General features: G+C 42.1%; 1 long non-coding RNA gene across 1 annotated transcript; it reads left to right on the forward strand.

The window, feature by feature from the left end:
- Positions 1 to 5935: 5935 nt before the first annotated feature.
- LOC310763158 lies at positions 5936 to 9438 on the forward strand. The gene is made up of 3 exons (XR_014548520.1): positions 5936 to 6008; positions 6746 to 6795; positions 8975 to 9438. It is a non-coding gene; the product is annotated as an uncharacterized lncRNA (long non-coding RNA).
- Positions 9439 to 9905: the final 467 nt, after the last annotated feature.

Raw genomic sequence — 9905 nt, forward strand, 5'->3', positions numbered from 1 at the left:
TCCAAGCTAGCCTTTGTGGAAACCTGAATTGTTGAATATAAGGGTGGAGAACAAGGAAATAATTGTAGGTGTGAGTAATGGCCACAGGAGGGAGACGAAATAAAAAGCAATGCTTTTTTCTTACCCACCCGCATAAGCTTTAAAAAACAAAGAAAGAAACACATTATTTGTTTTTCTATCATTGGACCTTTAGAAATTACATTGATAGCATGTTTTGCATGTTGTAAAATTCTATCAAAGCAGCACAAACAGTTGTTTAAAGAAATATGGCCGTATTAGATGCAAGCTCTCCCTCTTGGTGTATGTGTACACATAGGGGAATACACAAATGTCCGAAAGGGGATGGCATTCATTGCTCAAGAGAGGAGATGAAGACCAAACTAAAGAATAAGCATATGGAGATGAAACAGTCTGTGTGTTTTTATAAGGGGGAAAAATGATTTCAACGATATTAGTTGATTAAAAGGATTGCCTTCCAGAGTGAACAATGAAAATCATAATAGATTTGGTTCTGTTTTTTGCACTAAAAGAATAATAAAAAATAATGAGTCTGGATTCCACTACTAAGCAATGAAGTTTGATTCATCTCTAATTTCTGCCAATACCAAATGCATTACTTTAAAAGTTGTTTGGAAGGACCACACTTTGTGGCTTCCTCTTTGAAGCCTCCATGAACACTGGGGACATAAATCCATGTTCTAGAAATGGTCAGTGTTCAGTTAAATCTGACAAATATTTCTGCTGCTCATGTTACAGTGTGTGAAGATTCCCAATACAGCTCAGTATAGTGCAGTAGTTGCCAGTACAATTATTGTTGTTGTTGTTGTTGTTGTTGTTAATTGAATTTATATTCTGCCCTATACTCGGAGGTCTCAGGGCAGTTCACAGAATAAATACAACACGTATCAACAAACAAAGTGCCTGGATCAGATGTGTTCCTTTCTCAATTTAGAATTTAGAGCAGCCTTCCCAAACCTTCTACCCTTTCACGTTTTGGACTGCTACTCCCATCATTCCCTGGTAACATGACCAATCATTTAAAGCACTATGACACCACTTTAAATGATCATGGCTTCCCCAAAGTATCTTGGGAGCCATGGTTTGTTAAGGGTTCTGAGAGCTGTTAGGAAACCCCTGTTCCTCTCACAGAGCTACAATTTCCAGAGTAGTTTAACAATCCCACTTCTCGTTAATGGACTATGCAGAACTAGATAAACTAACAGGAAGGATTCGAAACCGGCGGGACCAGAAATTCACAGAAGACTGGAGTAAATTTACGGACTATTTGAAAAGTATTTGTGAAGATCAGATGACATTTGTAGGTTTGCAAGAAGTTTTGTGAGGAGTATTATTGGAAGTATTGCAAAAATGGAGAAGGGGAAGGATGATTTGTTAAGAGATGTAAAGGCAATATAAAGTTAAGAAATGCATAAGAAGTGGTTAAAACGGTGGATCATCAGAGGTGCTGATGGAAGTCTAAAAATATTGTATAAGTGATAAGTTTTGTGGTACATTTTATAATTTATATGTTAAAATCAATAAAAAAAATTTAAAAAACAACAATCCCACTTCTCGGTGAATTATGAAGCAACTGTCTTGGTGAAGCTAGGCTGATCGGGGTCTGGTGAATGCATGAATGAGAACTACATATATTCTACCTTAGGTACACCTCACTTTTCGTCCGAAGATCTCAAGATTAGTGTATACACATATATCTTTCCTCCCAATAATAAAATAATAATTTATGTACCACTCGCATGCAAAAATGGTTTCTAAGCAGTTTGAAATCAGTTATAACATAAAAAAAAATCCACACATAATTAAAATGCGTAATAAAACCATTCCATGGACGCGTTAAAAACTTCAAAGATTAAAATATACAATAAAACAAGCCATCTGAAAAGCTTAACAAGTAAAGCAGCAATTTAAATCATTAGATCAGGAAGTTTAGGTTCAGAGGCATGCTTCCCTGGATAGGTGTGTCTTCACAAGCAGCTTGTTAGGTAGGTTAGATTGGAATGATCCCAAGGCCATCAAAAATGGGAATCTGGATCTTAGTCTCCCGGGTTCTGTCTTTCAATATGCTGCTGATTTGGAAGATGAGACAGCCATGCCTTCGCTTCTCCCCCCTCAGCCCTGCCTTCACAACTTTAATCTCAGTCTACCTGTATGCACACATATACACTCTCTGCCTGCCAGGTGACCATACCTAATGAACAAGAGCACAGAGTTCCTATACCTTTAACAGTCATGTAGAATACCAGCAGGTATAGTCAGCTGCTACTTCCCCCTAGTTTGTGGTTGGTGACATCTTGACTTCGCAAGGACAAGCCGCAGGAGAATTGCTCTTAGTACATATAATCTCCTTCCAATGAGCCTGTTATTGACAGCGTTTACCACAAACAAATCTCATTTAATTCAATTAACAAGAAATACCACAAATTCTAACAACAAAAGCCTCTTTCCCCCACATCCCTTCATTTCTGAAAGGTCACATAAGTTTCTCATTAAGGCATCTTTCCCAGCAAAACCAAGAACTTTAATAATAAAAAAGAAGTCTGTTACCTTTTTACTGTTGTATCTCTCCTTTTACAACATACACAGTCTCTCACTTAAAGCAGCAAATCACTCTAATTGCTTCTGCTGCCATTGAAGGGTAGTTTCTGCCCCCCCCCCAAGCTGATTCCAGCATTTTTTGATGGTGCACTGTATAAGATTTTATTGACCAACAAAGAAACATCATGAAATACATTTCCATCTCCCTAATATTGATTTAAGTCAAGCCCGGTAATCATATAAAAGCAAAGTTTTTATAGCCTGCCAGAACAAGAAACTGAAATGCCGAGCTGAAAACAATTGTTTTGGAGAGAAGCAAACTTCTTCTTGTCCAAATGGCAAGTCAAACTCAAAGAAGAATGTTTGCAAACTTTTGATAGCACAAGCCTCTGCTTTTATATTTTTTCAAATCAAATTGCAGGCACGCGGCACACTTAACGCTGGAAAAGGTTGGATGGAGAGCAAAAATATAGTCTGAAGGGAAGGTGCATGAAACCACTTCCTTCCTGAAGCTAAGCAGGTCCATGTCTGGTCAGTAACTGGATGGGAGACCACCTGAGAGTACCATTAGGTTTCAGGATAGAAGAAAGGTAGTATGTCAATAATTTATCAATCCCATGCAGAGAGGCAATGGGTGGAGATTCCACTTAGCTATCAATGCTAATAGATGTTGATAGACATACCCTGTCTAACCCTTGTTTCAGGGCAGGCAACAAGATGGGCTTCTCTATGCATCTGCCAAGAGCCACACCTAACAGGCCAGGCCCTTGCTAAGTGCCAGAGCTCTATGAAACTGCTATTTCCCTTTCCTATTGCTGTTTGTTCCACCCTAGTCAGTGGTGGCAGAGGCCAAGAGTAGTAGATGCTGCAATATAGAACACAGGGACTTTTTTGAGTCACACCATTGATCCATCTAGGTCAGTATGGTCTGCCCTGACTAGCAAAGGTTCTCTAGGGCTTCTCACAGGGTTCTTTTCCAGTCCTACCTGGAGATGCTGGGGATGGAACCTGAGACCTTTTGGGTGCAAAGCAGGTGCTCTACCACTGAGCTACAGCCTTTCCCCAAGCCAAGGCTTTGTTCTCGTAGAATGGGACCAGAGCGGGAGGCTGAGCAGCAAGGAGGGCATTTTGCCTGAGCCATCTAAGTGAATGGGGCTAGCATGCCTGCCAAACACTTATTTTTTCTATTTTCTTTATATTGCCCAGCACATAAGGAGAGCCTTTAGCAGCAACCAGAAATGTCTCATACGTTGCTGGCACTTTTCCAGCTGAAGGTTGACTTAACCCCTGTATCTGAATTAATGAAAATATTCTCTGCATTGTTTCTGACACTAGAGATTAATATAATTCCATCCAAAGGCCTCTTTATCTGCTAAACCTTTTCATTATAACTTTGAATAGAAGTTCTCATTCTTCATCCGCTCCTCTTCTTTTGGTCTTGTCTTGATTTGTTTTTATTATTATTATTCATTTATTGAAAAGAGATTTTTATGGGAACAACTTGTATGGAGCCTATATTTCGACATTATATAATGAATTCTGAAATTGTCCTTTCCCATACAAACATGTCTGTCTGACTTCATCCCTACAGCATTAGAGTGTAGCTATGAAATGTTGTCTATCTTTTGCACCGTCTTTGTTGCGGTTTGTATTTGACACCCATTGATGTTTGATTTTCATGTTTCACACTTGACAGTATGTTATGGTCGACATGCAATGATATTTGGTATTGGCTGTAAGGAAAGTGGGTGTGTGGTGGTGTATCATAGTGGTTGTCAGTTTTTCAGCCTTCAGAGAACGCTTTCCATCCTGGTGGGTTTGTCAAGGAACACCTGTGCATTGCAGAAGATCCTAGAGCATCTTCTTAGATGCACACTTCATTCACTCTTGGTCCTCACAATTAGCCACTGTGAACTGAAAGTGCCGCATTCCCCCAAGGCTGAACATTGCAGAGACATATTTTATCTAGCAAAGGTAGCATCCAATGATGATTAATATTTGGCAGATGACAGCTTATAAGATTTCAATATTTGCAGCCTGCCAAGCAAGCAAGAGAAGCGAACAAGGATCTGGTTGTAAGGTTTTCAAAAAAACTCACATACAAAATGCTGGTTTTAATTTTGAATGTAACATTGCTCATTCAAATGATGAATTTGGAATATTCGTTTCAGTTCTAATTTCAAGCACTGTCGGGATACCCTGAAGGTAGAGATGGGTGGATCCATCCTTTCAGTTTGCCAGGATTTCCAATCTTAACTTCAGTTTCCCCATTTGTGCATCGATTTTATAATAAATAATAATAATCACAAAAACTTTTAAATGTGGGTTTCTCCTGAGCAGTTTTGTACACATTTTGGTTGCTTTAGGCACCATTGACTATGGTGTCCTTCTCAAATGACTCAATGGGGTGGGTGTTGCAGTTAATGCACTAGGAGTGGTTCCACTCCTTTCTGCAAAGTTGCTACCTGGAGACTGTATTAGGAGACTGTTGCCTGGATCCATAGCCAAGGACTTACTCGGTCTCCTGTGCTATTCAGTGTCTATATGAAACCATGGGAGCCAGTCAGCCAGGGATTTGGAGCCCAGTGTCATCAGTATGCCGATAACACACAGCTCTGTCTCTCCATTCCATTTGAATCAGGAGAGGCTGTGAAGGCATTGGACCAGTGCCTGGAAGCAGTAATGGACTGGATGAGGGCCAATAAACTGAAGCTGAATCTTGATAAGATGGAGGTGCCAGGGGTGGCCAGTTCTCATGTCTGGAAATTAGGATAATGACCTGCTCTGGGAGACATTGCATTTCCCATGAAGAAAAAGCTGGTTGTCTTAAGAGTACTCCATGATACAAATCTATCATTGGATCCCCAAGCGACTTCTGTGGCTGTGAGTTCTTCTGCCCAGCTTAGGCCTCTGCAGTCCACTCTAGTGACCTCCTATCTGGGCTTCATGAGCTGCCCTTGAAGATAGTCTGAAATATGTAGCAAGTGCCACCCTGAGGTCCTCTGGGGAGAAAGGCGGAATAGACATTGCTAAATAAATGGTGCAGAATTTGGCTGCAAGATTGGTGAGTAGGGCCGTCAAATGGGACCATGTTTCACCAGTGCTGAAAGCACTGAACTGGTTGCCAGTGAACTGCCACCCCTAATTCAAGGTGTCAGCGCTAACATACAAAGTCCTAAATGGCTTCAGACCAAAGTGATTAAAGGATTACCACACCCAGTATCACCCATTTCAGGTGCTTAGCAGGGGAGACCCTGTTCCTCAGGAGTGGCAAACTGGATCTGGCAAGCAGGCTGTCCTATGTCCCATGAGCCAAGTTTGACTGGTGGGCGGAGCCAATGAAGTATCAATCACCTGACATCACAATGAGTTCAGATGACTCACTTTTAACTAAGCGGTTTGAAATCAAACCATATTGGCACAACACCCATATGACAAATGATCAGCTGAAGGTAAAAAAACAACTCAACTCTAAATAATATACACATAGTTTCAAGCAATAATATACACATAGTTTCAAGCAGTAATATACACGTTTTTGCCAGCAATTTTGCCAGCACTAACTTTTTAAAAAATTGTTTTTTGGTAAACACTTTCCCCTGATATAAGCGTTTTACTACACATACTTGTTGGAGAAGTCCATCACAGAATTCGGAGAAGTGCAAATTTCAAAGGCTATCTATAGTTTAGTTTGTTTATTGGTTCGGGAAGTTCGAATTAAGTAGGTTCGCATTCAAATGCAGATTGAATACTTTTATCCCTTAGCCCATCTTAAAGTAACCATTGACAAGTCCTGGATCCAAATGAATTTTAATCTTCAAGGCCTCTTGAATCTTCCCAGGCAAATACTTTAAGATGTTTCCCCAATACCATCACCACTATTATAATCTCAGATTAATAGCTTTCAGCAGCTTCATTTATTTACTGGCACAGAATATCAATGAGAATCCATAGTGTAGGGGATAGAAGCCCGCTTTAGTGCTCCTGCTTCCACTGAGTTGTGCGGAATACACTGTGGGAAGATCTCGCATTGAACTTTCTGTCACTCTTGCAAGGGAAGGCACAAAAGAAAATGTCTTGCATGTTAATCATTTTTGAAGCCTTGTAATTGTTTTCTGATGAAAGCTGGAGCTGGTGTGATAGTTCTCCAAAGACAGTAAATGACTTTTTCCTATTGTCTTCTTCACAGGCGTGAAGCACAGAGAAAAGAGCACTGAATTTCCCATAAGAGCACTAAAGGTGAAATTTATACTTGCACAGAGTCCTGTGTATCACTTAAATGACACTTAAAGCACATATTAAAGGATAAATCCTGCCTTCACCTCCTCCCAACAGCAGTCAAGAATCTCAGGCTGTAGAGCTAATGGGTTTCAGCTGCACCAGCACGAGGAGTCTGGGGAGACATTGTTGGCATTGACAAAACTCTGTGAAACTACACTATAGGTGGACATAATATCAGTGGCGGCTGGTGCCCACTGGAACTTACAGGGTAAAAATCAGAGAGGCCAACAGTAAATAAAGCCAGAGTCAACTAATCCTAGTTTTGTCCCCATCCACCTCCCTGTTGTTCAACAGGGGGGCAAAACTGTATCTAAACAGGAGGAAGGTAATAGACAAGCAGGAACACTCCATGGAGTGGTTGTAAGTAAGAAGGCAGGCAGGTGGGAACCAGCTGAGGACAGACCCCCATATGCCCTGACGGGCCAGCCTCTACTGCATATATTACAGACCTTGGAAGGGAAGGGAAGATTTGTTTGAAAATGTAATGTCCAAGTCTACAGGGCTCTGTAATATATGCAGTGGAGGCTGATCCATTAGGGGGGTCTGTTCCTGCACTCATCTAGGTTTAAAGATGTTGCGGAGACTCATTTCCTAGCTCTGTTGCCATTGCACAAGTGGTGGTGGTGAAGAGGAGACCTCCATTCCTTCTTCCTTCCTGTTTGCTTCCACCAGAGCAAGCAGAGCAAGTAAATGAGTAGGAGAGAAAGATAAGTGGATCTGGAGGGTCATTAGTGGGTAGGAGTTAAGGTGTTTGTGCAAGATGGATGGAAGGGGGGTCAGAGGCTAACAGGTTAGGATGATTCCTCTATTAAGTGCTAAGCCAAATGTTCTACAATGAGAACTGAAAATAGGGAGCACTTTGGAAGGTGAAAGGCACTGGCGGAGGAAGAGGAGTGCAGGGGGAGCGCCCCGCCCCCGGCAGCGCAATCCCCAGGGTGCCATGCTGGGCGCCCCGCACCCGCAGGTGATGCCATGCCCCCAGGACCTGCGCCATGCCCCTGTAGGCGGCACACCATGCCCCCAGGACACACGCCCTGCCCCTGGGACGTGCACCATGCCCCTGTGGGTGGCACATCCCACTCCTGGGACGCACACCAGCCCACCCCCGCCTGCTCTCCGTCCCCGATGCCAGAGCATGAAGCTCCGCCACAAGTGAAAGGGATGAGACTAAAGTGTGCTACTTTTTCCCTGTCTGTTCCATTTTCACCACCTGTTCAATGCAGCAGTGTTTTTTGTTGTTGTTTATGTTTAGGACCCAGAATACCCCATGAAAAGCACTGTGGCATCCATGTTGCATCATTCCTGGGGGGAATGAGCTGGATTTAAAAGTGGAAAAATGAGAATTTAACAAATTCACCCATCCCTAAATTTGGTGGTTCACAAAGGGCCAACAAGACAAACCAATACAGTGGCATTGGAACAAGGTCTCCTAAATGCAAATCGGAACATTCCTGTGGAGAGAGAGAAATAGGAACATGCCTGGGTATACAGTGTGACAGGGCCATAATCCTGTTTTGATACTCTCAGTACATTCAGCAAGATGGTTTTATTCTAGTCCTATTTTTATAGCATTTTCTAGAATAAGCACCATTAATGCAGCTCTGGTTCAGAAGTAGTATACGGGCAATATTCCCAAACTGTAGAAAGAAAATGAAATTCGGGCTCATTATTACTATTATTAGTTTATTTTATTATTATTCCCTATGAAGGAAGTGCAATCAGATGAGATGGCACATTCACCATCCAAAGCAAAAGCTTTTTGATCTACCCAGGCAATGTATTTGATAGCAATGGCAGGACAAAAAAGGAACAATGACATTGGGTATGTGTGTGGATGTGTTGTGGTACAGAAGAAGAACTAAGAGGTTAACTGACTGAAGCTCAAAAGGCTGCTATAAATACAGAGAGCTACACTGCCAGGTTCCGAAGGGAACCTTATTTAATGTCTGATGGAAAGAGTGAATTCTGTGAGTTGTCAGAGGAGATGAAATGGGAAAAAGTGAAAGTCAAGATCCCTTTTATGACAAGCAGGTGGAAAGGGCTGGGGAGCTGGACATATGAATTTCTCAGGTGTCTATTGAGGTTTTGTTGTCATTTTTTGGTCCGAGCACAAAGTACATTTCCTCCTTCACCAAAGAGTGATCACACAACCGGCTCCCACCCACCTGAGACTGAAAGAAGAGGGACAGATTTCAGAAACGAAAAAGGAGGTTTCCTGACACTCTTGAGATTTAGCAACTTGCACTTGTATAAATTTAAAACTGGCTTTGGCCCTTATCTTGCCCCTCTCTCACAAACTTGAGTTGAGCACCCCTTCCTTCCCTTCCCATCTCTCCACCCCTCCTCAGCTGGTGTCGTTTGTGGGAAATCCAGGAGGGTTTCAACCAGTTTGCCCTTTTTTGGCAAAAACACCCTTCATATTTATAGGGAAGGTGGCTCTGCCAGCAACCAGTGTAAAAATTATTCGGAAGAGTACCAAGATAGAAAAGACTTTGTTGCCGATAAGCTAAGCAACTGAGGATTTCAAGTGTGAACTTTAAGCCTGTCTCGCAAGATGAAAAGATTAGAAGCTTCCGTTTCGTAGTCCCTTACTCCTCCCTGGCTGCCCTGGATCAACAGTCGGTGACACGATAGGAAAATGCACTGCATGTCAACACTGAACACAGGATAGGCCACTTCCGCAGCTCTGCTCAGCAGACACTCAGCCAGAATCAGAAATACCTTAGATAAGGATTGTGTCTGGAGCAACAGCAACATAGGGAACAGTCAAGGACTCTCTTTTGCTCTCTCGATCTCTCTCTCATAACTATTGTGCTACATGATGGAGCTGTCCCCCACCACACACAATATATCCTCATTTCCCTTCCGATTTGAGCAGCTCAAGATTTAAGGGAAATGGAGCAAATGCAAAACCAGTCTTAGAGAAAATGCTTGATAACTGTTCAAAATCAGGTTTTTCCCAAGGAAGCAATTTACCCAGGAAGGTGGTGAGAAATTCACAAGTGCTCTGGACAGTCAGAACAGCTCGCCCAAAGCAGTAGTCAATCATTCCAGAAGATTTACGAACT

This window comes from Podarcis filfolensis (genome assembly GCF_964270895.1).
Source record: "Podarcis filfolensis genome assembly, chromosome: 5".
Classification (NCBI taxonomy): Eukaryota; Metazoa; Chordata; class Lepidosauria; order Squamata; family Lacertidae; genus Podarcis; species Podarcis filfolensis.